Source organism: Cibotium barometz, chromosome 12, assembly GCF_041138505.1.
Source record: "Cibotium barometz isolate CiBa-2024 chromosome 12, ASM4113850v1, whole genome shotgun sequence".
NCBI lineage: Eukaryota > Viridiplantae > Streptophyta > Polypodiopsida > Cyatheales > Cibotiaceae > Cibotium > Cibotium barometz.
In genome coordinates, this window is record NC_141057.1 from 31,966,526 (window position 1) to 31,991,085 (window position 24,560).

Genomic DNA, 24,560 nt, shown 5'->3' on the forward strand with positions numbered 1-24,560 from the left:
GGGGACCAAACTTTGCAAGAATGTAGGGGTGGGTCCCCCCCCATGCTTGCAAAGTTTGGTCCCCCCCATCAGAGCATGTTTGGGTACGAGTGTATGGGGAAGGCCCGGATTTTCCATGGCCTCTTAAGCACCAAGAGACTTGAAAAACCCGGACTGGGTGCTAATCACCAATCCAAACATGCTCCGATGGGGACCAAACTTTGCAAGCATGTGGGGGTGGGTCCCCTCCCCCCAGGCTTGCAAAGTTTGGTCCCCATCGGAGCATGTTTGGGTACGATGGTATGGGGAAGGCTCGGATTTTCCATGGACTCTTAAGCACCAAGAGACTTCAAAAATCCGGACTGGACGCTAATTACCAACGCTAATTACCAATCCAAACATTCTCTGAAGGGGACCAAACTTTGCAAGCATGTGGGGGTGGGTGTCCCCTCCCCCCATGCTTGCAAATTTTTTCCCCATCGGAGCATGTTTGGGTACGATGGTATGTGGAAGGCTCGAATTTTCCATGGCCTCTTAAGCACCAAGAGACTTCAAAAATCCGAACTGGACGCTAATTACCAATCCAAACATTCTCCGATGGGGACCAAACTTTGCAAGCATGTGGGGTGGGTCCCCCCACATGCTTGCAAAGTTTGGTCCCCATCGGTGTATGTTTGGGTACGATGGTATGGGGAACGCCCGCATTTTCCATGGCCTCTTAACAACCAAGAGACTTGAAAAACCCGGATTGGGCGCTAATTACCAATCCAAACATGCTCCGATGGTGGGGACCAAACTTTGCAAGCATGTGGGTGTGAGTCCCTCCCCCATTCTTGCAAAGTTTGGTCCCCATCGTAGCATGTTTGGGTACGATGGTATGGGGAAGGCCCGGATTTTCCATGGCCTCTTAAGCACCAAGAGACTTGAAAAATTCGGACTGGGCGCTAATTACCAATCCAAACATGCTCCGATGGGGACCAAAATTTGCAAGCATGTGGAGGTGGGTCCCCCCCACATGCTTGCAAAGTTTGGTCCCCATCGGATCATGTTTGGGTACGATGGTGTGGGGAAGGCCCAGATTTTCCATGGCCTCTTAAGTACCAAGAGACTTCAAAAACCCGCACTGGGCACTAATTACCAATTCAAACATGCTCTGATTGTGACCAAACTTTGCAAGCATGTGGGGGTGGGTCCCCCCGCCCATGCTTGCAAAGTTTGGTCCCCATCGGAGCATGTTTGGGTACCATGGCATGGGGAAGGGCCGGAATTTCCATGGCCTCTTAAGCACCAAGAGACTTGAAAAATTCGGAGTGGGCGCTAATTGCCAATCCAAACATGCTCCGATGGGGAACAAACTTTGTAAGCATGTGGGGGTGGGTCCTTCCCACATGCTTGCAAAGTTTGGTCCCCATCGGAGCATGTTTGGATACGATGGTATGGGAAAGGCCCCGATTTTCGATGGCCTCAAGCACCATGAGACTTGAAAAATCCGGACTCGGCGCTAATTACGAGTCCAAACATGCTCCGATGGGGACCAAACTTTGTAAGCATGTGCGGGTGGGTCCCCCCATGCTTCCAAAGTTTGGTTCCCATTGGAGCATGTTTGGGTACGATGGTATGAGGAAGGCTCGGATTTTCCATGGCCTCTTAAGCACCAAGAGACTTGAAAAATCCGCTAATTACCAATCCAAACATGCAAACTTTGCAAGCATGTGGGAATGGGTACCCCCCCATGATTGCAAAGTTTGGTCCCCATCAAAGCATGTTTGGGTACAAGTGTATGGAGAAGGCCCGGATTTTCCATGGCCTCTTAAGCACCAAGAGACTTCAAAAACCCGCACTAGGCGCTAATTATACCAATCCAAACATGCTTTGATTGTGACCAAATCAAGCATGTGGGGGAGGGTCCCCCCCCTATGCTTGCAAAGTTTGGTCTCCATCGGAGCATGTTTGGGTACGATGGTATGGGGAAGGCCCGGATTTTCCATGGCCTCTTAAGCACCAAGAGACTTGAAAAATCCAGAGACTGGGCGCTAATTACCAATCCAAACATGCTCCGACAGGGACCAAACTTTGCAAGCATGTGGAGGTGGGTCCTCCCACATTCTTGCAAAGTTTGGTCCCATCGGTGCATGTGTTGGGTACGATGGTATAAGGAAGGCCCGGATTTTCCATGGCCTCTTAAGCACCAAGAGACTTGAAAAACCCGGACTGGCGCTAATTACCAATCCAAACATGCTCCGATGGGGACCAAACTTTGCAAGCATGTGGGGGTGAGTCCCCCCCCCATGCTTGCAAAGTTTGGTCCCCATCGTAGCATGTTTGGGTACGATGGTATGGGGAAGTCCCGGATTTTCCATGGCCTCTTAAGCACCAAGAGACTTGAAAAATCTGGACTGGGCGCTAATTACCAATTCAAACATACTCCGATGGGGACCAAAATTTGCAAGCATGTGAAGGTGGGTCCCCCCCACATGCTTGCAAAGTTTGGTCCCCATCGGAGCATTTTTGGGTACGATGGTATGGGGAAAGCCCGGATTTTCCATGGCCTCTTAAGCACCAAGAGACTTGAAAAATCCGGATTGGGTGCTAATCACCAATCCAAACATGCTCCGATGGGGACCAAACTTTGCAAGCATGTGGGGGTGGGTCCCCCCCACATGCTTGCAAAGTTTGGTCCCCATCGGAGCTTGTTTGGGTATGATGGTATGGGGAAGGCCTGGATTTTCCATGGCCTCTTAAGCACCAAGAGACTTGAAAAATCCGGGCTGGGAGCTAATTACCAATCCAAACAAGCTCCGATGGGGACCAAACTTTGCAAGAATGTGGGGGTGGGTCCCCCCCATGCTTGCAAAGTTTGGTCCCCCCCATCAGAGCATGTTTGGGTACGAGTGTATGGGGAAGGCCCGGACCAAGAGACTTCAAAAACCCGCACTGGGCGCTAATTATACCAATCCAAACATGCTTTGAAAGTGACCAAACTTTGCAAGCATGTGGGGGAGGGTCCCCCCCCCATGCTTGCAAAGTTTGGTCCCCATCGGAGCATGTTTGGGTACGATGGTATGGGGAAGGCTCGGATTTTCCATGGACTCTTAAGCACCAAGAGACTTCAAAAATCCGGACTGGACGCTAATTACCAATCCAAACATTCTCTGATGGGGACCAAACTTTGCAAGCATGTGGGGGTGGGTGTCCCCTCGCCCCATGCTTACAAATTTGGTCCCCATCGGAGCATGTTTGGGTATGATGGTATGGGGAAGGCCCGGATTTTCCATGGCCTCTTAAGCACCAAGAGACTTGAAAACTCCGGACTGGGCGCTAATTACCAATCCAAACATGCTCCGATGGGGACCAAACTTTGCAAGCATGTGGGGGTGGGTCCCCCCCACACGCTTGCAAAGTTTGGTCCCCATCGGAGCATGTTTGGGTACGATGGTATGGGGAAGGCCCGGATTTTCCATGGCCTCCTAAGCACCAAGATACTTCAAAAACCCACCCTGGGCGCTAATTACCAATCTAAACATGCTCTGATTGTGACCAAACTTTGCAAGCATGTGGGGGTGGGTCCCCCCCATGCTTGCAAAGTTTGTTCCCCATCGGAGCATGTTTGGGTACGATGGTATCGGGAAGGCCCGGATTTTCCATGGCCTCTTAAGCACCAAGAGACTTGAAAAATCCAGACTGGGTGCTAATCACCAATCCAAACATGCTCCGATGGGGACCAAACTTTGCAAGCATGTGGGGGTTGGTCCCCCCCACATTCTTGCAAAGTTTGGTCCCCATCGGAGCTTGTTTGGGTATGATGGTATGGGGAAGGCCCGGATTTTCCATGGCCTCTTAAGCACCAAGAGACTTGAAAAATCCGGGCTGGGCGCTAATTAGCAATCCAAACATGCTCCAATAGGGACCAAAATTTGCAAGCATGTGGGGGTAGGTCCCCCCCATGCTTGCAAAGTTTGGTCCCCATCGGAGCATGTTTGGGTACGAGTGTATGGGGAAGGCCCGGATTTTCCATGGCCTCTTAAGCACCAAGAGACTTCAAAAACCCGCACTGGGCGCTAATTATACCAATCCAAACATGCTTTGATTGTGACCAAACTTTGCAAGCATGGGGGGGAGGGTCCCCCCCCATTCTTGCAAAGTTTGGTCCCCATCGGAGCATGTTTGGGTACGATGGTATGAGGAAGGCTCGGATTTTCCATGGCCTCTTAAGCACCAAGAGACTTCAAAAATCCGGACTGGCCACTAATTACCAATCCAAACATGCTCCGATGGGGACCAAACTTTGCAAGCATGTGGGGGGGGTCCCCCCACATGCTTGCAAAGTTTGGTCCCCATCGGTGTATGTTTGGGTACGATGGTATGGGGAACGCCCGCATTTTCCATGGCCTCTTAACAACCAAGAGACTTGAAAAACCCGGACTGGGCGCTAATTACCAATCCAAACATGCTCCGATGGTGGGGACCAAACTTTGCAAGCATGTGGGTGTGAGTCCCCCCCCATTCTTGCAAAGTTTGGTCCCCATCGTAGCATGTTTGGGTACGATGGTATGGGGAAGGCCCGGATTTTCCATGGCCTCTCAAGCACCAAGAGACTTGAAAAATTCGGACTGGGCGCTAATTACCAATCCAAACATGCTCCGATGGGGACCCAAATTTGCAAGCATGTGGAGGTGGGTCCCCCCCACATTCCTGCAAAGTTTGGTCCCCATCGGATCACGTTTGGGTACGATGGTGTGGGGAAGGCCCAGATTTTCCATCGCCTCTTAAGTACCAAGAGACTTCAAAAACCCGCACTGGGCACTAATTACCAATTCAAACATGCTCTGATTGTGACCAAACTTTGCAAGCATGTGGGGGTGGGTCCCCCACCCATGCTTGCAAAGTTTGGTCCCCATCGGAGCATGTCTGGGTACCATGGCATGGGGAAGGGCCGGATTTTCCATGGCCTCTTAAGCACCAAGAGACTTGAAAAATCCGGAGTGGGCGCTAATTGCCAATCCAAACATGCTCCGATGGGGAACAAACTTTGTAAGCATGTGGGGGTGGGTCCTTCCCACATGCTTGCAAAGTTTGGTCCCCATCGGAGCATGTTTGGATACGATGGTATGGGAAAGGCCCGGATTTTCCATGGCCTCAAGCACCAAGAGACTTGAAAAATCCGGACTCGGCGCTAATTACGAGTCCAAACATGCTCCGATGGGGACCAAACTTTGTAAGCATGTGCGGGTGGGTCCCCCCCATGCTTCCAAAGTTTGGTTCCCATTGGAGCATGTTTGGGTACGATGGTATGAGAAAGGCTCGGATTTTCCATGGCCTCTTAAGCACCAAGAGACTTGAAAAATCCGGATTGGGCGCTAATTACCAATCCAAACATGCACCGATGGGGACCAAACTTTGCAAGCATGTGGGAATGGGTACCCCCCCATGATTGCAAAGTTTGGTCCCCATCAAAGCATGTTTGGGTACAAGTGTATGGGGAAGGCCCGGATTTTCCATGGCCTCTTAAGCACCAAGAGACTTCAAAAACCCGCACTAGGCGCTAATTATACCAATCCAAACATGCTTTGATTGTGACCAAATCAAGCATGTGGGGGAGGGTACCCCCCCTATGCTTGCAAAGTTTGGTCTCCATCGGAGCATGTTTGGGTACGATGGTATGGGGAAGGCCCGGATTTTCCATGGCCTCTTAAGCACCAAGAGACTTGAAAAATCCAGAGACTGGGCGCTAATTACCAATCCAAACATGCTCCGACAGGGACCAAACTTTGCAAGCATGTGGAGGTGGGTCCTCCCACATTCTTGCAAATTTTGGTCCCATCGGTGCATGTGTTGGGTACGATGGTATAAGGAAGGCCCGGATTTTCCATGGTCTCTTAAGCACCAAGAGACTTGAAAATCCCGGACTGGCGCTATTTACCAATCCAAACATGCTCCGATGGGGACCAAACTTTGCAAGCATGTGGGGGTGAGTCCCCCCCCCATGCTTGCAAAGTTTGGTCCCCATCGTAGCATGTTTGGGTACGATGGTGTGGGGAAGTCCCGGATTTTCCATGGCCTCTTAAGCACCAAGAGACTTGAAAAATCTAGACTGGGCGCTAATTACCAATCCAAACATGCTCCGATGGGGACCAAAATTTGCAAGCATTGGAAGGTGGGTCCCCCCCACATGCTTGCAAAGTTTGGTCCCCATCCGAGCATGTTTGGGTACGATGGTATGGGGAAAGCCCGGATTTTCCATGGCCTCTTAAGCACCAAGAGACTTGAAAAATCCGGACTGGGTGCTAATCACCAATCCAAACATGCTCCGATGGGGACCAAACTTTGCAAGCATGTGGGGGTGGGTCCCCCCCACATGCTTGCAAAGTTTGGTCCCCATCGGAGCTTGTTAGGATATGATGGTATGGGGAAGGCCCGGATTTTCCATGGCCTCTTAAGCACCAAGAGACTTGAAAAATCCGGGCTGGGAGCTAATTACCAATCCAAACATGCTCCAATGGGGACCAAACTTTGCAAGAATGTGGGGGTGGGTCCCCCCCCATGCTTGCAAAGTTTGGTCCCCCCCATCAGAGCATGTTTGGGTACGAGTGTATGGGGAAGGCCCGGACCAAGAGACTTCAAAAACCCGCACTGGGCGCTAATTATACCAATCCAAACATGCTTTGATTATGACCAAACTTTGCAAGCATGTGGGAGAGGGTCCCCCCCCATGCTTGCAAAGTTTGGTCCCCATCGGAGCATGTTTGGGTACGATGGTATGGGGAAGGCTCGGATTTTCCATGGACTCTTAAGCACCAAGAGACTTCAAAAATCCGGACTGGACGCTAATTACCAATCTAAACATTCTCTGATGGGGACCAAACTTTGCAAGCATGTGGGGGTGGGTGTCCCCTCCCCCCAGGCTTGCAAAGTTTGGTCCCCATCGGAGCATGTTTGGGTACGATGGTATGGGGAAGGCTCGGATTTTCCATGGACTCTTAAGCACCAAGAGACTTCAAAAATCCGGACTGGACGCTAATTACCAATCCAAACATTCTCTGATGGGGACCAAACTTTGCAAGCATGTGGGGGTGGGTGTCCCCTCCCCCCATGCTTGCAAATTTTTTCCCCATCGGAGCATGTTTGGGTACGATGGTATGGGGAAGGCTCGAATTTTCCATGGCCTCTTAAGCACCAAGAGACTTCAAAAATCCGAACTGGACGCTAATTACCAATCCAAACATTCTCCGATGGGGACCAAACTTTGCAAGCATGTGGGGTGGGTCCCCCCACATGCTTGCAAAGTTTGGTCCCCATCGGTGTATGTTTGGGTACGATGGTATGGGGAACGCCCGCATTTTCCATGGCCTCTTAACAACCAAGAGACTTGAAAAACCCGGACTGGGCGCTAATTACCAATCCAAACATGCTCCGATGGTGGGGACCAAACTTTGCAAGCATGTGGGTGTGAGTCCCCCCCCCATTCTTGCAAAGTTTGGTCCCCATCGTAGCATGTTTGGGTACGATGGTATGGGGAAGGCCCGGATTTTCCATGGCCTCTTAAGCACCAAGAGACTTGAAAAATTCGGACTGGGCGCTAATTACCAATCCAAACATGCTCCGATGGGGACCAAAATTTGCAAGCATGTGGAGGTGGGTCCCCCCCACATTCTTGCAAAGTTTGGTCCCCATCGGATCATGTTTGGGTATGATGGTGTGGGGAAGGCCCAGATTTTCCATGGCCTCTTAAGTACCAAGAGACTTCAAAAACCCGCACTGGGCACTAATTACCAATTCAAACATGCTCTGATTGTGACCAAACTTTGCAAGCACGTGGGGGTGGGTCCCCCGCCCTTGCTTGCAAAGTTTGGTCCCCATCGGAGCATGTTTGGGTACCATGGTATGGGGAAGGGCCGGATTTTCCATGGCCTCTTAAGCACCAAGAGACTTGAAAAATCCGGAGTGGGCGCTAATTGCCAATCCAAACATGCTCCGATGGGGAACAAACTTTGTAAGCATGTGGGGGTGGGTGCTTCCCACATGCTTGCAAAGTTTGGTCCCCATCGGAGCATGTTTGGATACGATGGTATGGGAAAGGCCCAGATTTTCCATGGCCTCAAGCACCAAGAGACTTGAAAAATCCGGACTCGGCGCTAATTACGAGTCCAAACATGCTCCGATGGGGACCAAACTTTGTAAGCATGCGCGGGTGGGTCCCCCCCCATGCTTCCAAAGTTTGGTTCCCATTGGAGCATGTTTGGGTACGATGGTATGAGGAAGGCTCGGATTTTCCATGGCCTCTTAAGCACCAAGAGCCTTGAAAAATCCGGACTGGGCGCTAATTACCAATCCAAACATGCACCGATGGGGACCAAACTTTGCAAGCATGTGGGAATGGGTACCCCCCCATGATTGCAAAGTTTGGTCCCCATCAAAGCATGTTTGGGTACAAGTGTATGGAGAAGGCCCGGATTTTCCATGGCCTCTTAAGCACCAAGAGACTTCAAAAACCCGCACTAGGCGCTAATTATACCAATCCAAACATGCTTTGATTGTGACCAAATCAAGCATGTGGGGGAGGGTCCCCCCCCTATGCTTGCAAAGTTTGGTCTCCATCGGAGCATGTTTGGGTACGATGGTATGGGGAAGGCCCGGATTTTCCATGGCCTCTTAAGCACCAAGAGACTTGAAAAATCCAGAGACTGGGCGCTAATTACCAATCCAAACATGCTCCGACAGGGACCAAACTTTGCAAGCATGTGGAGGTGGGTCCTCCCACATTCTTGCAAAGTTTGGTCCCATCGGTGCATGTGTTGGGTACGATGGTATAAGGAAGGCCCGGATTTTCCATGGCCTCTTAAGCACCAAGAGACTTGAAAAACCCGGACTGGCGCTAATTACCAATCCAAACATGCTCCGATGGGGACCAAACTTTGCAAGCATGTGGGGGTGAGTCCCCCCCCCCATGCTTGCAAAGTTTGGTCCCCATCGTAGCATGTTTGGGTACGATGGTATGGGGAAGTCCCGGATTTTCCATGGCCTCTTAAGCACCAAGAGACTTGAAAAATCCGGGCTGGGAGCTAATTACCAATCCAAACATGCTCCGATGGGGACCAAACTTTGCAAGAATGTAGGGGTGGGTCCCCCCCCATGCTTGCAAAGTTTGGTCCCCCCCATCAGAGCATGTTTGGGTACGAGTGTATGGGGAAGGCCCGGATTTTCCATGGCCTCTTAAGCACCAAGAGACTTGAAAAACCCGGACTGGGTGCTAATCACCAATCCAAACATGCTCCGATGGGGACCAAACTTTGCAAGCATGTGGGGGTGGGTCCCCTCCCCCCAGGCTTGCAAAGTTTGGTCCCCATCGGAGCATGTTTGGGTACGATGGTATGGGGAAGGCTCGGATTTTCCATGGACTCTTAAGCACCAAGAGACTTCAAAAATCCGGACTGGACGCTAATTACCAACGCTAATTACCAATCCAAACATTCTCTGAAGGGGACCAAACTTTGCAAGCATGTGGGGGTGGGTGTCCCCTCCCCCCATGCTTGCAAATTTTTTCCCCATCGGAGCATGTTTGGGTACGATGGTATGTGGAAGGCTCGAATTTTCCATGGCCTCTTAAGCACCAAGAGACTTCAAAAATCCGAACTGGACGCTAATTACCAATCCAAACATTCTCCGATGGGGACCAAACTTTGCAAGCATGTGGGGTGGGTCCCCCCACATGCTTGCAAAGTTTGGTCCCCATCGGTGTATGTTTGGGTACGATGGTATGGGGAACGCCCGCATTTTCCATGGCCTCTTAACAACCAAGAGACTTGAAAAACCCGGATTGGGCGCTAATTACCAATCCAAACATGCTCCGATGGTGGGGACCAAACTTTGCAAGCATGTGGGTGTGAGTCCCCCCCCCATTCTTGCAAAGTTTGGTCCCCATCGTAGCATGTTTGGGTACGATGGTATGGGGAAGGCCCGGATTTTCCATGGCCTCTTAAGCACCAAGAGACTTGAAAAATTCGGACTGGGCGCTAATTACCAATCCAAACATGCTCCGATGGGGACCAAAATTTGCAAGCATGTGGAGGTGGGTCCCCCCCACATGCTTGCAAAGTTTGGTCCCCATCGGATCATGTTTGGGTACGATGGTGTGGGGAAGGCCCAGATTTTCCATGGCCTCTTAAGTACCAAGAGACTTCAAAAACCCGCACTGGGCACTAATTACCAATTCAAACATGCTCTGATTGTGACCAAACTTTGCAAGCATGTGGGGGTGGGTCCCCCCGCCCATGCTTGCAAAGTTTGGTCCCCATCGGAGCATGTTTGGGTACCATGGCATGGGGAAGGGCCGGAATTTCCATGGCCTCTTAAGCACCAAGAGACTTGAAAAATTCGGAGTGGGCGCTAATTGCCAATCCAAACATGCTCCGATGGGGAACAAACTTTGTAAGCATGTGGGGGTGGGTCCTTCCCACATGCTTGCAAAGTTTGGTCCCCATCGGAGCATGTTTGGATACGATGGTATGGGAAAGGCCCCGATTTTCGATGGCCTCAAGCACCATGAGACTTGAAAAATCCGGACTCGGCGCTAATTACGAGTCCAAACATGCTCCGATGGGGACCAAACTTTGTAAGCATGTGCGGGTGGGTCCCCCCATGCTTCCAAAGTTTGGTTCCCATTGGAGCATGTTTGGGTACGATGGTATGAGGAAGGCTCGGATTTTCCATGGCCTCTTAAGCACCAAGAGACTTGAAAAATCCGCTAATTACCAATCCAAACATGCAAACTTTGCAAGCATGTGGGAATGGGTACCCCCCCATGATTGCAAAGTTTGGTCCCCATCAAAGCATGTTTGGGTACAAGTGTATGGAGAAGGCCCGGATTTTCCATGGCCTCTTAAGCACCAAGAGACTTCAAAAACCCGCACTAGGCGCTAATTATACCAATCCAAACATGCTTTGATTGTGACCAAATCAAGCATGTGGGGGAGGGTCCCCCCCCTATGCTTGCAAAGTTTGGTCTCCATCGGAGCATGTTTGGGTACGATGGTATGGGGAAGACCCGGATTTTCCATGGCCTCTTAAGCACCAAGAGACTTGAAAAATCCAGAGACTGGGCGCTAATTACCAATCCAAACATGCTCCGACAGGGACCAAACTTTGCAAGCATGTGGAGGTGGGTCCTCCCACATTCTTGCAAAGTTTGGTCCCATCGGTGCATGTGTTGGGTACGATGGTATAAGGAAGGCCCGGATTTTCCATGGCCTCTTAAGCACCAAGAGACTTGAAAAACCCGGACTGGCGCTAATTACCAATCCAAACATGCTCCGATGGGGACCAAACTTTGCAAGCATGTGGGGGTGAGTCCCCCCCCCATGCTTGCAAAGTTTGGTCCCCATCGTAGCATGTTTGGGTACGATGGTATGGGGAAGTCCCGGATTTTCCATGGCCTCTTAAGCACCAAGAGCCTTGAAAAATCCGGGCTGGGAGCTAATTACCAATCCAAACATGCTCCGATGGGGACCAAACTTTGCAAGAATGTGGGGGTGGGTCCTCCCCCATGCTTGCAAAGTTTGGTCCCCCCCATCAGAGCATGTTTGGGTACGAGTGTATGGGGAAGGCCCGGATTTTCCATGGCCTCTTAAGCACCAAGAGACTTGAAAAATCCGGACTGGGTGCTAATCACCAATCCAAACATGCTCCGATGGGGACCAAACTTTGCAAGCATGTGGGGGTGGGTCCCCTCCCCCCAGGCTTGCAAAGTTTGGTCCCCATCGGAGCATGTTTGGGTACGATGGTATGGGGAAGGCTCGGATTTTCCATGGACTCTTAAGCACCAAGAGACTTCAAAAATCCTGACTGGACGCTAATTACCAACGCTAATTACCAATCCAAACATTCTCTGAAGGGGACCAAACTTTGCAAGCATGTGGGGGTGGGTGTCCCCTCCCCCCATGCTTGCAAATTTTTTCCCCATCGGAGCATGTTTGGGTACGATGGTATGGGGAAGGCTCGAATTTTCCATGGCCTCTTAAGCACCAAGAGACTTCAAAAATCCGAACTGGACGCTAATTACCAATCCAAACATTCTCCGATGGGGACCAAACTTTGCAAGCATGTGGGGGTGGGTCCCCCCACATGCTTGCAAAGTTTGGTCCCCATCGGTGTATGTTTGGGTACGATGGTATGGGGAACGCCCGCATTTTCCATGGCCTCTTAACAACCAAGAGACTTGAAAAACCCGGATTGGGCGCTAATTACCAATCCAAACATGCTCCGATGGTGGGGACCAAACTTTGCAAGCATGTGGGTGTGAGTCCCCCCCCCATTCTTGCAAAGTTTGGTCCCCATCGTAGCATGTTTGGGTACGATGGTATGGGGAAGGCCCGGATTTTCCATGGCCTCTTAAGCACCAAGAGACTTGAAAAATTCGGACTGGGCGCTAATTACCAATCCAAACATGCTCCGATGGGGACCAAAATTTGCAAGCATGTGGAGGTGGGTCCCCCCCACATGCTTGCAAAGTTTGGTCCCCATCGGATCATGTTTGGGTACGATGGTGTGGGGAAGGCCCAGATTTTCCATGGCCTCTTAAGTACCAAGAGACTTCAAAAACCCGCACTGGGCACTAATTACCAATTCAAACATGCTCTGATTGTGACCAAACTTTGCAAGCATGTGGGGCTGGGTCCCCCCGCCCATGCTTGCAAAGTTTGGTCCCCATCGGAGCATGTTTGGGTACCATGGCATGGGGAAGGGCCGGAATTTCCATGGCCTCTTAAGCACCAAGAGACTTGAAAAATTCGGAGTGGGCGCTAATTGCCAATCCAAACATGCTCCGATGGGGAACAAACTTTGTAAGCATGTGGGGGTGGGTCCTTCCCACATGCTTGCAAAGTTTGGTCCCCATCGGAGCATGTTTGGATACGATGGTATGGGAAAGGCCCAGATTTTCCATGGCCTCAAGCACCAAGAGACTTGAAAAATCCGGACTCGGCGCTAATTACGAGTCCAAACATGCTCCGATGGGGACCAAACTTTGTAAGCATGTGCGGGTGGGTCCCCCCCATGCTTCCAAAGTTTGGTTCCCATTGGAGCATGTTTGGGTACGATGGTATGAGGAAGGCTCGGATTTTCCATGGCCTCTTAAGCACCAAGAGACTTGAAAAATCCGGACTGGGCGCTAATTACCAATTCAAACATGCACCGATGGGGACCAAACTTTGCAAGCATGTGGGAATGGGTACCCCCCCATGATTGCAAAGTTTGGTCCCCATCAAAGCATGTTTGGGTACAAGTGTATGGAGAAGGCCCGGATTTTCCATGGCCTCTTAAGCACCAAGAGACTTCAAAAACCCGCACTAGGCGCTAATTATACCAATCCAAACATGCTTTGATTGTGACCAAATCAAGCATGTGGGGGAGGGTCCCCCCCCTATGCTTGCAAAGTTTGGTCTCCATCGGAGCATGTTTGGGTACGATAGTATGGGGAAGGCCCGGATTTTCCATGGCCTCTTAAGCACCAAGAGACTTGAAAAATCCAGAGACTGGGCGCTAATTACCAATCCAAACATGCTCCGACAGGGACCAAACTTTGCAAGCATGTGGAGGTGGGTCCTCCCACATTCTTGCAAAGTTTGGTCCCATCGGTGCATGTGTTGGGTACGATGGTATAAGGAAGGCCCGGATTTTCCATGGCCTCTTAAGCACCAAGAGACTTGAAAAACCCGGACTGGCGCTAATTACCAATCCAAACATGCTCCGATGGGGACCAAACTTTGCAAGCATGTGGGGGTGAGTCCCCCCCCCCATGCTTGCAAAGTTTGGTCCCCATCGTAGCATGTTTGGGTACGATGGTATGGGGAAGTCCCGGATTTTCCATGGCCTCTTAAGCACCAAGAGACTTGAAAATCTGGACTGGGCACTAATTACCAATCCAAACATGCTCCGATGGGGACCAAAATTTGCAAGCATGTGAAGGTGGGACCCCCCCACATGCTTGCAAAGGTTGGTCCCCATCGGAGCATGTTTGGGTACGATGGTATGGGGAAAGCCCGGATTTTCATGGCCTCTTAAGCACCAAGAGACTTGAAAAATCCGGACTGGGTGCTAATCACCAATCCAAACATGCTCCGATGGGGACCAAACTTTGCAAGCATGTGGGGGTGGGTCCCCCCCACATGCTTGCAAAGTTTGGTCCCCATCGGAGCTTGTTAGGATATGATGGTATGGGGAAGGCCCGGATTTTCCATGGCCTTTTAAGCACCAAGAGACTTGAAAAATCCGGGCTGGGAGCTAATTACCAATCCAAACATGCTCCGATGGGGACCAAAATTTGCAAGAATGTGGGGGTGGGTCCCCCCCCATGCTTGCAAAGTTTGGTCCGCCCCATCGGAGCATGTTTGGGTACGAGTGTATGGGGAAGGCCAGGACCAAGAGACTTCAAAAACCCACACTGGGCGCTAATTATACCAATCCAAACATGCTTTGATTATGACCAAACTTTGCAAGCATGTGGGAGAGGGTCCTCCCCCATGCTTGCAAAGTTTGGTCCCCATCGGAGCATGTTTGGGTACGATGGTATGGGGAAGGCTCGGATTTTCCATGGACTCTTAAGCACCAAGAGACTTAAAAAATCCGGACTGGACGCTAATTACCAATCTAAACATTCTCTGATGGGGACCAAACTTTGCAAGCATGTGGGGGTGGGTGTCCCCTCCCCCCAGGCTTGCAAAGTTTGGTCCCCATCGGAGCATGTTTGGGTACGATGGTATGGGGAAGGCTCGGATTTTCCATGGACTCTTAAGCACCAAGAGACTTCAAAAATCCGGACTGGACGCTGATTACCAATCCAAACATTCTCTGATGGGGACCAAACTTTGCAAGCATGTGGGGGTGGGTGTCCCCTCCCCCCATGCTTGCAAATTTTTTCCCCATCGGAGCATGTTTGGGTACGATGGTATGGGGAAGGCTCGGATTTTCCATGGCCTCTTAAGCACCAAGAGACTTCAAAAATCCGAACTGGACGCTAATTACCAATCCAAACATTCTCCGATGGGGACCAAACTTTGCAAGCATGTGGGGTTGGTCCCCCACATGCTTGCAAAGTTTGGTCCCCATCGGTGTATGTTTGGGTACGATGGTATGGGGAATGCCCGCATTTTCCATGGCCTCTTAAGCACCAAGAGACTTGAAAAACCCGGACTAGGCGCTAATTACCAATCCAAACATGCTCCGATATGGGGACCAAAATTTACAAGCATGTGGGGGTGGGTCCCCCCCACATGCTTGCAAAGTTTGGTCCCCATCGGAGCATATTTGGGTACGATGGTATGGGGAAGGCCCGGATTTTCCATGGCCTCTTAAGCACCAAGAGACTTGAAAAATCCGGATTGGGTGCTAATCACCAATCCAAACATGCTCCGATGGGGACCAAACTTTGCAACCATGTGGGGGTGGGTCCCCCCCACATGCTTGCAAAGTTTGGTCCCCATCGGAGCTTGTTTGGGTATGATGGTATGGGGAAGGCCCGGATTTTCCATGGCCTCTTAAGCATCAAGAGACTTGAAAAATCTGGGCTGGGCGCTAATCACCAATCCAAACATGCTCCAATGGGGACCAAAATTTGCAAGCATGTGGGGGTGGGTTTGGTCCCCATCGGAGCATGTTTGGGTACGAGTGTATGGGGAAGGCCCGGATTTTCCATGGCCTCTTAAGCACCAAGAGACTTCAAAAACCCGCACTGGGAGCTAATTATACCAATCCAAACATGCTTTGATTGTGACCAAACTTTGCAAGCATGGGGGGAGGGTCCCCCCCCATCCTTGCAAAGTTTGGTCCCCATCGGAGCATGTTTGGGTACGATGGTATGGGGAAGGCTCGGATTTTCCATGGCCTCTTAAGCACCAAGAGACTTCAAAAATCCGAACTGGCCACTAATTACCAATCCGAACATGCTCCGAACTTTGAAGCATGTGGGGTGGGTCCCCCCACATGCTTGCAAAGTTTGGTCCCCATCGGTGTATGTTTGGGTACGATGGTATGGGGAATGCCCGCATTTTCCATGGCCTCTTAAGCACCAAGAGACTTGAAAAACCCGGACTGGGCGCTAATTACCAATCCAAACATGCTCCGATGGGGACCAAAATTTGCAAGCATGTGGAGGTGGGTCCCCCCCACATGCTTGCAAAGTTTGGTCCCCATCGGATTATGTTTGGGTACGATGGTATGCGGAAGGCCCAGATTTTCCATGGCCTCTTAAGCACCAAGAGACTTCAAAAGCCCGCACTGGGAACTAATTACCAATCCAAACATGCTCTGATTGTGACCAAACTTTGCAAGCACGTGGGGGTGGGTCCCCCCCATGCTTGCAAAGTTTGGTCCCCATCGGAGCATGTTTGGGTACCATGGTATGGGGAAGGGCCGGATTTTCCATGGCCTCTTAAGCACCAAGAGACTTGAAAAATCCGGAGTGGGCGCTAATTGCCAATCCAAACATGCTCCGATGGGGAACAAACTTTGTAAGCATGTGGGGGTGGGTCCTTCCCACATGCTTGCAAAGTTTGGTCCCCATCGGAGCATGTTTGGATACGATGGTATGGGAAAGGCCCGGATTTTCCATGGCCTCAAGCACCAAGAGACTTGAAAAATCCGGACTCGGCGCTAATTACCAATCCAAACATGCTCCGATGGGGACCAAACTTTGTAAGCATGTGCGGGTGGATCCCCCCCCATGCTTCCAAAGTTTGGTTCCCATCGGAGCATGTTTGGGTACCATGGTATGAGGAAGGCTCGGATTTTCCTTGGCCTCTTAAGCACCAAGAGACTTGAAAAATCAGGACTGGGCACTAATTACCAATCCAAACATGCGCCGATGGGGACCAAACTTTGCAAGCATGTGGGAATGGGTCCCCCCCCCATGCTTGCAAACTTTGGTCCCCATCGAAGCATGTTTGGGTACAAGTGTATGGGGAAGGCCCGGATTTTCCATGGCCTCTTAAGCACCAAGAGACTTCAAAAACCCGCACTAGGCGCTAATTATACCAATCCAAACATGCTTTGATTGTGACCAAACCAAGCATGTGGGGGAGGGTCCCCCCCCTATGCTTGCAAAGTTTGGTCTCCATCGGAGCATGTTTGGGTACGATGGTATGGGGAAGGCCCGGATTTTCCATGGCCTCTTAAGCACCAAGAGACTTGAAAAATCCAGAGACTGGGCGCTAATTACCAATCCAAACATGCTCCGACAGGGACCAAACTTTGCAAGCATGTGGAGGTGGGTCCTCCCACATTCTTGCAAAGTTTGGTCCCATCGGTGCATGTGTTGGGTACGATGGTATAAGGAAGGCCCGGATTTTCCATGGCCTCTTAAGCACCAAGAGACTTGAAAAGCCCGGACTGGCGCTAATTACCAATCCAAACATGCTCCGATGGGGACCAAACTTTGCAACAAGCATGTGGGGGTGAGTCCCCCCCCATGCTTGCAAAGTTTGGTCCCCATCGTAGCATGTTTGGGTACGATGGTATGGGGAAGTCCCGGATTTTCCATGGCCTCTTAAGCACCAAGAGACTTGAAAAATCTGGACTGCGCGCTAATTACCAATCCAAACATGCTCCGATGGGGACCACAATTTGCAAGCATGTGAAGGTGGGTCCCCCCCACATGCTTGCAAAGGTTGGTCCCCATCGGAGCATGTTTGGGTACAATGGTATGGGGAAAGCCCGGATTTTCCATGGCCTCTTAAGCACCAAGAGACTTGAAAAATCCGGACTGGTGGGTGCTAATCACCAATCCAAACATGCTCCGATGGGGACCAAACTTTGCAAGCATGTGGCGGTGGGTCCCCCCAACATGCTTGCAAAGTTTGGTCCCCATCGGAGCTTGTTTGGGTATGATGGTATGGGGAAGGCCCGGATTTTCCATGGCCTCTTAAGCACCAAGAGACTTGAAAAATCCGGGCTGGGAGCTAATTACCAATCCAAACATGCTCCGATGGGGACCAAACTTTGCAAGAATGTGGGGGTGGGTCCCCCCCCCATGCTTGAAAAGTTTGGTCCCCCCCATCGGAGCATGTTTAGGTACGAGTGTATGGGGAAGGCCCGGACCAAGAGACTTCAAAAACCCGCACTGGGCGCTAATTATACCAATCCAAACATGCTTTGATTATGACCAAACTTTGCAAGCATGTGGGGGAGGTTCCCCCCCCATGCTTGCAAAGTTTGGTCCCCATCGGAGCATGTTTGGGTACGATGGTATGGGGAAGGCTCGGATTTTCCATGGACTCTTAAGCACCAAGAGACTTCAAAAATACGGACTGGACGCCAATTACCAATCCAAACATTCTCTGATGGGGACCAAACTTTTCAAGCATGTGGGGGTGGGTGTCCCCTCTCCCCATGCTTGCAAATTTGGTCCCCATCGGAGCATGTTTGGGTACGATGGTATGGGGAAGGCTGGGATTTTCCATGGCCTCTTAAGCACCAAGAGACTTCAAAACTCCGAATTGGACGCTAATTACCAATCCAAACATTCTCCGATGGGGACCAAACTTTGCAAGCATGTGGGGTGGTTCCCCCCCACATGCTTGCAAAGTTTGGTCCCCATCGGTGTATGTTTGGGTACGATGGTATGGGGAATGCCCGGATTTTCCATGGCCTCTTAAGCACCAAAAGACTTGAAAAACCCGGACTGGGCGCTAATTACCAATCCAAACATGCTCCGATGGTGGGGACCAAACTTTGCAAGCATGTGGGTGTGAGTCCCCCATACCATCGTACCCAAACATTCTCCGATGGGGACCAAACTTTGCAAGCATGTGGGTCCCCCCCACATGCTTGCAAAGTTTGGTCCCCATCGGTGTATGTTTGGGTACGATGGTATGGGGAATGCCCGCATTTTCCATGGCCTCTTAAGCACCAAGAGACTTGAAAAACCCGGACTGGGCGCTAATTACCAATCCAAACATGCTCCGTTGGTGGGGACCAAACTTTGCAAGCATGTGGGTGTGAGCCCCCCCCCCCCCCCCATGCTTGCAAAGTTTGTTCCCCATCGTAGCATGTTTGGGTACAATGGTATGGGAAAAGCCTGGATTTTCCATGGCCTCTTAAGCACCAAGAGACTTGAAAAATCCGGACTGGGCGCTAATTACCAATCCAAACATGCTCCGATGGGGACCAAACTTTGCAAGGATGTGAAGGTGGGTCCCCCCCACATGCTTGCAAAGTTTGGTCCCCATCGGAGCATGTGTTGGGTACGATGGTATGGGGAAGGCCCGGATTTTCCATGGCCTCTTAAGCACCAAGAGACTTCAAAAACCCGCACTGGGCACTAATCACCAATCCAAAAATGCTCCGATGGGGACCAAACTTTGCAAGCATGTGGGGGTGGGTCCCCCCCCCCCTGCTTGCAAAGTTTGGTTCCCATCGGAGCATGTTTGGGTACGAGTGTATGGGGAAGGCCCGGATTTTCCATGGCCTCTTAAGCACCAAGAGACCTCAAAAACCCGCACTGGGCGCTAATTATACCAATCCAAACATGCTTTGATTGTGACCAAACTTTGCAAGCATGGGGGGGAGGGTCCCCCCCCCATTCTTGCAAAGTTTGGTCCCCATCGGAGCATGTTTGGGTACGGTGGTATGGGGAAGGCTCGGATTTTCCATGGCCTCTTAAGCGCCAAGAGACTTCAAAAATCCGGACTGGCCACAACAATCCAAACATGCTCCGATGGGGACCAAACTTTGCAAGCATGTAAGGTGGGTCCCCCCACATGCTTGCAAAGTTTGGTCCCCATCGGTGTATGTTTGGGTACGATGGTATGGGGAATGCCCGCATTTTCCATGGCCTCTTAAGCACCAAGGGACTTGAAAAACCCGGACTGGGCGCTAATTACCAATCCAAACATGCTCCGATGGTGGGGACCAAACTTTGCAAGCATGTGGGTGTGAGCCCCCCCCCATGCTTGCAAAGTTTGGTCCCCATCGTAGCATGTTTGGGTACGATGGTATGGGGAAGGCCCGGATTTTCCATGGCCTCTTAAGCACCAAGAGACTTGAAAAATCCGGACTGGGCGCTAATTACCAATCCAAACATGCTCCGATGGGGACCAAAATTTGCAAGCATGTGGAGGTGGATCCCCCCCACATGCTTGCAAAGTTTGGTCCCCATCGGGTCATGTTTGGGTACGATGGTATGGGGAAGGCCCAGATTTTCCATGGCCTCTTAAGCACCAAGAGACTTCAAAAACCCGCACTGGGCACTAATTACCAATCCAAACATGCTCTAATTGTGACCAAACTTTGCAAGCACGTGGGGGTGGGTCCCCCCCCCATGCTTACAAAGTTTGGTCCCCATCGGAGCATGTTTGGGTACCATGGTATGGGGAAGGGCCTGATTTTCCATGGCCTCTTAAGCACCAAGAGACTTGAAGAATCCGGACTGGGTGCTAATCACCAATCCAAACATGCTCCGATGGGGACCAAACTTTGCAAGCATGTGGGGGTGGGTCTCCCCCACATGCTTGCAAAGTTTGGTCCCCATCGGAGCTTGTTAGGATATGATGGTATGGGGAAGGCCCGGATTTTCCATGGCCTCTTAAGCACCAAGAGACTTGAAAAATCCGGGCTGGGAGCTAATTACCAATCCAAACATGCTCCGATGGGGACCAAACTTTGCAAGAATGTGGGGGTGGGTCCCCCTCATGCTTGCAAAGTTTGGTCCCCCCCATTGGAGCATGTTTGGGTACGAGTGTATGGGGAAGGCCCGGACCAAGAGACTTCAAAAACCCACACTGGGCGCTAATTATACCAATCCAAACATGCTTTGATTATGACCAAACTTTGCAAGCATGTGGGAGAGGGTCCCCCCGCATGCTTGCAAAGTTTGGTCCCCATCGGAGCATGTTTGGGTACGATGGTATGGGGAAGGCTCGGATTTTCCATGGACTCTTAAGCACCAAGAGACTTCAAAAATCCGGATTGGACGCTAATTACCAATCTCAACATTCTCTGATGGGGACCAAACTTTGCAAGCATGTGGGGGTGGGTGTCCCCTCCCCCCAGGCTTGCAAAGTTTGGTCCCCATCGGAGCATGTTTGGGTACGATGGTATGGGGAAGGCTCGGATTTTCCATGGACTCTTAAGCACCAAGAGACTTCAAAAATCCGGACTGGACGCTAATTACCAATCCAAACATTCTCTGATGGGGACCAAACTTTGCAAGCATGTGGGGGTGGGTGTCCCCTCCCCCCATGCTTGCAAAATTTTTCCCCATCGGAGCATGTTTGGGTACGATGGTATGGGGAAGGCTCGGATTTTCCATGGCCTCTTAAGCACCAAGAGACTTCAAAAATCCGAACTGGACGCTAATTACCAATCCAAACATTCTCCGATGGGGACCAAACTTTGCAAGCATGTGGGGTGGGTCCCCCCACATGCTTGCAAAGTTTGGTCCCCATCGGTGTATGTTTGGGTACGATGGTATGGGGAATGCCCGCATTTTCCATGGCCTCTTAAGCACCAAGAGACTTGAAAAACCCGGACTGGGCGCTAATTACCAATCCAAACATGCTCCGATATGGGGACCAAAATTTACAAGCATGTGGGGGTGGGTCCCCCCCACATGCTTGCAAAGTTTGGTCCCCATCGGAGCATGTTTGGGTACGATGGTATGGGGAAGGCCCGGATTTTCCATGGCCTCTTAAGCACCAAGAGACTTGAAAAATCCGGACTGGGTGCTAATCACCAATCCAAACATGCTCCGATGGGGACCAAACTTTGCAAGCATGTGGGGGTGGGTCCCCCCCACATGCTTGCAAAGTTTGGTCCCCATCGGAGCTTGTTTGGGTATGATGGTATGGGGAAGGCCCGGATTTTCCATGGCCTCTTAAGCACCAAGAGACTTGAAAAATCTGGGCTAGGCGCTAATTACCAATCCAAACGTGCTCCAATGGGGACCAAAATTTGCAAGCATGTGGGGGTGGGTTTGGTCCCCATCGGAGCATGTTTGGGTACGAGTGTATGGGGAAGGCCCGGATTTTCCATGGCCTCTTAAGCACCAAGAGACTTCAAAAACCCGCACTGGGCGCTAATTATACCAATCCAAACATGCTTTGATTGTGACCAAACTTTGCAAGCATGGGGGGAGGGTCCCCCCCCATCCTTGCAAAGTTTGGTCCCCATCGGAGCATGTTTGGGTACGATGGTATGGGGAAGGCTCGGATTTTCCATGGCCTCTTAAGCACCAAGAGACTTCAAAAATCGGAACTGGCCACTAATTACCAATCCGAACATGCTCCGAACTTTGAAGCATGTGGGGTGGGTCCCCCCACATGCTTGCAAAGTTTGGTCCCCATCGGTGTATTTTTGGGTACGATGGTATGGGGAATGCCCGCATTTTCCATGGCCTCTTAAGCACCAAGAGACTTGAAAAACCCGGACTGGGCGCTAATTACCAATCCAAACATGCTCCGATGGTGGGGACCAAACATTGCAAGCATGTGGGTGTGAGCCCCCCCCCATGCTTGCAAAGTTTGGTCCCCATCGTAGCATGTTTGGGTACGATGGTATGGGGAAGGCCCGGATTTTCCATGGCCTCTTAAGCACCAAGAGACTTGAAAAATCCGGACTGGGCGCTATTTGCCAATCCAAACATGCTCCGATGGGGAACAAACTTTGTAAGCATGTGGGGGTGGGTCCTTCCCACATGCTTGCAAAGTTTGGTCCCCATCGGAGCATGTTTGGATACGATGGTATGGGAAAGGCCCGGATTTTCCATGGCCTCAAGCACCAAGAGACTTGAAAAATCCGGACTCGGCGCTAATTACCAATCCAAACATGCTCCGATGGGGACCAAACTTTGTAAGCATGTGCGGGTGGTTCCCATCGGAGCATGTTTGGGTACGATGGTATGAGGAAGGCTCGGATTTTCCTTGGCCTCTTAAGCACCAAGAGACTTGAAAAATCAGGACTGGGCACTAATTACCAATCCAAACATGCGCCGATGGGGACCAAACTTTGCAAGCATGTGGGAATGGGTCCCCCCCCCATGCTTGCAAACTTTGGTCCCCATCGAAGCATGTTTGGGTACAAGTGTATGGGGAAGGCCCGGATTTTCCATGGCCTCTTAAGCACCAAGAGACTTCAAAAACCCGCACTAGGCGCTAATTATACCAATCCAAACATGCTTTGATTGTGACCAAACCAAGCATGTGGGGGAGGGTCCCCCCCCTATGCTTGCAAAGTTTGGTCTCCATCGGAGCATGTTTGGGTACGATGGTATGGGGAAGGCCCGGATTTTCCATGGCCTCTTAAGCACCAAGAGACTTGAAAAATCCAGAGACTGGGCGCTAATTACCAATCCAAACATGCTCCGACAGGGACCAAACTTTGCAAGCATGTGGAGGTGGGTCCTCCCACATTCTTGCAAAGTTTGGTCCCATCGGTGCATGTGTTGGGTACGATGGTATAAGGAAGGCCCGGATTTTCCATGGCCTCTTAAGCACCAAGAGACTTGAAAAACCCGGACTCGCGCTAATTACCAATCCAAACATGCTCCGATGGGGACCAAACCTTGCAACAAGCATGTGGGGGTGAGTCCCCCCCCCCCCCCATGCTTGCAAAGTTTGGTCCCCATCGTAGCATGTTTGGGTACGATGGTATGGGAAAGTCCCGGATTTTCCATGGCCTCTTAAGCACCAAGAGACTTGAAAAATCTGGACTGGGCGCTAATTACCAATCCAAACATGCTCCGATGGGGACCAAAATTTGCAAGCATGTGAAGGTGGGTCCCCCCCACATGCTTGCAAAGGTTGGTCCCCATCGGAGCATGTTTGGGTACAATGGTATGGGGAAAGCCCGGATTTTCCATGGCCTCTTAAGCACCAAGAGACTTGAAAAATCCGGACTGGTGGGTGCTAATCACCAATCCAAACATGCTCCGATGGGGACCAAACTTTGCAAGCATGTGGGGGTGGGTCCCCCCCACATGCTTGCAAAGTTTGGTCCCCATCGGAGCTTGTTTGGGTATGATGGTATGGGGAAGGCCCGGATTTTCCATGGCCTCTTAAGCACCAAGAGACTTGAAAAATCCGGGCTGGGAGCTAATTACCAATCCAAACATGCTCCGATGGGGACCAAACTTTGCAAGAATGTGGGGGTGGGTCCCCCCCCATGCTTGAAAAGTTTGGTCCCCCCCATCGGAGCATGTTTAGGTACGAGTGTATGGGGAAGGCCCGGACCAAGAGACTTCAAAAACCCGCACTGGGCGCTAATTATACCAATCCAAACATGCTTTGATTATGACCAAACTTTGCAAGCATGTGGGGGAGGTTCCCCCCCCATGCTTGCAAAGTTTGGTCCCCATCGGAGCATGTTTGGGTACGATGGTATGGGGAAGGCTCGGATTTTCCATGGACTCTTAAGCACCAAGAGACTTCAAAAATACGGACTGGACGCTAATTACCAATCCAAACATTCTCTGATGGGGACCAAACTTTTCAAGCATGTGGGGGTGGGTGTCCCCCCCCCATGCTTGCAAATTTGGTCCCCATCGGAGCATGTTTGGGTACGATGGTATGGGGAAGGCTCGGATTTTCCATGGCCTCTTA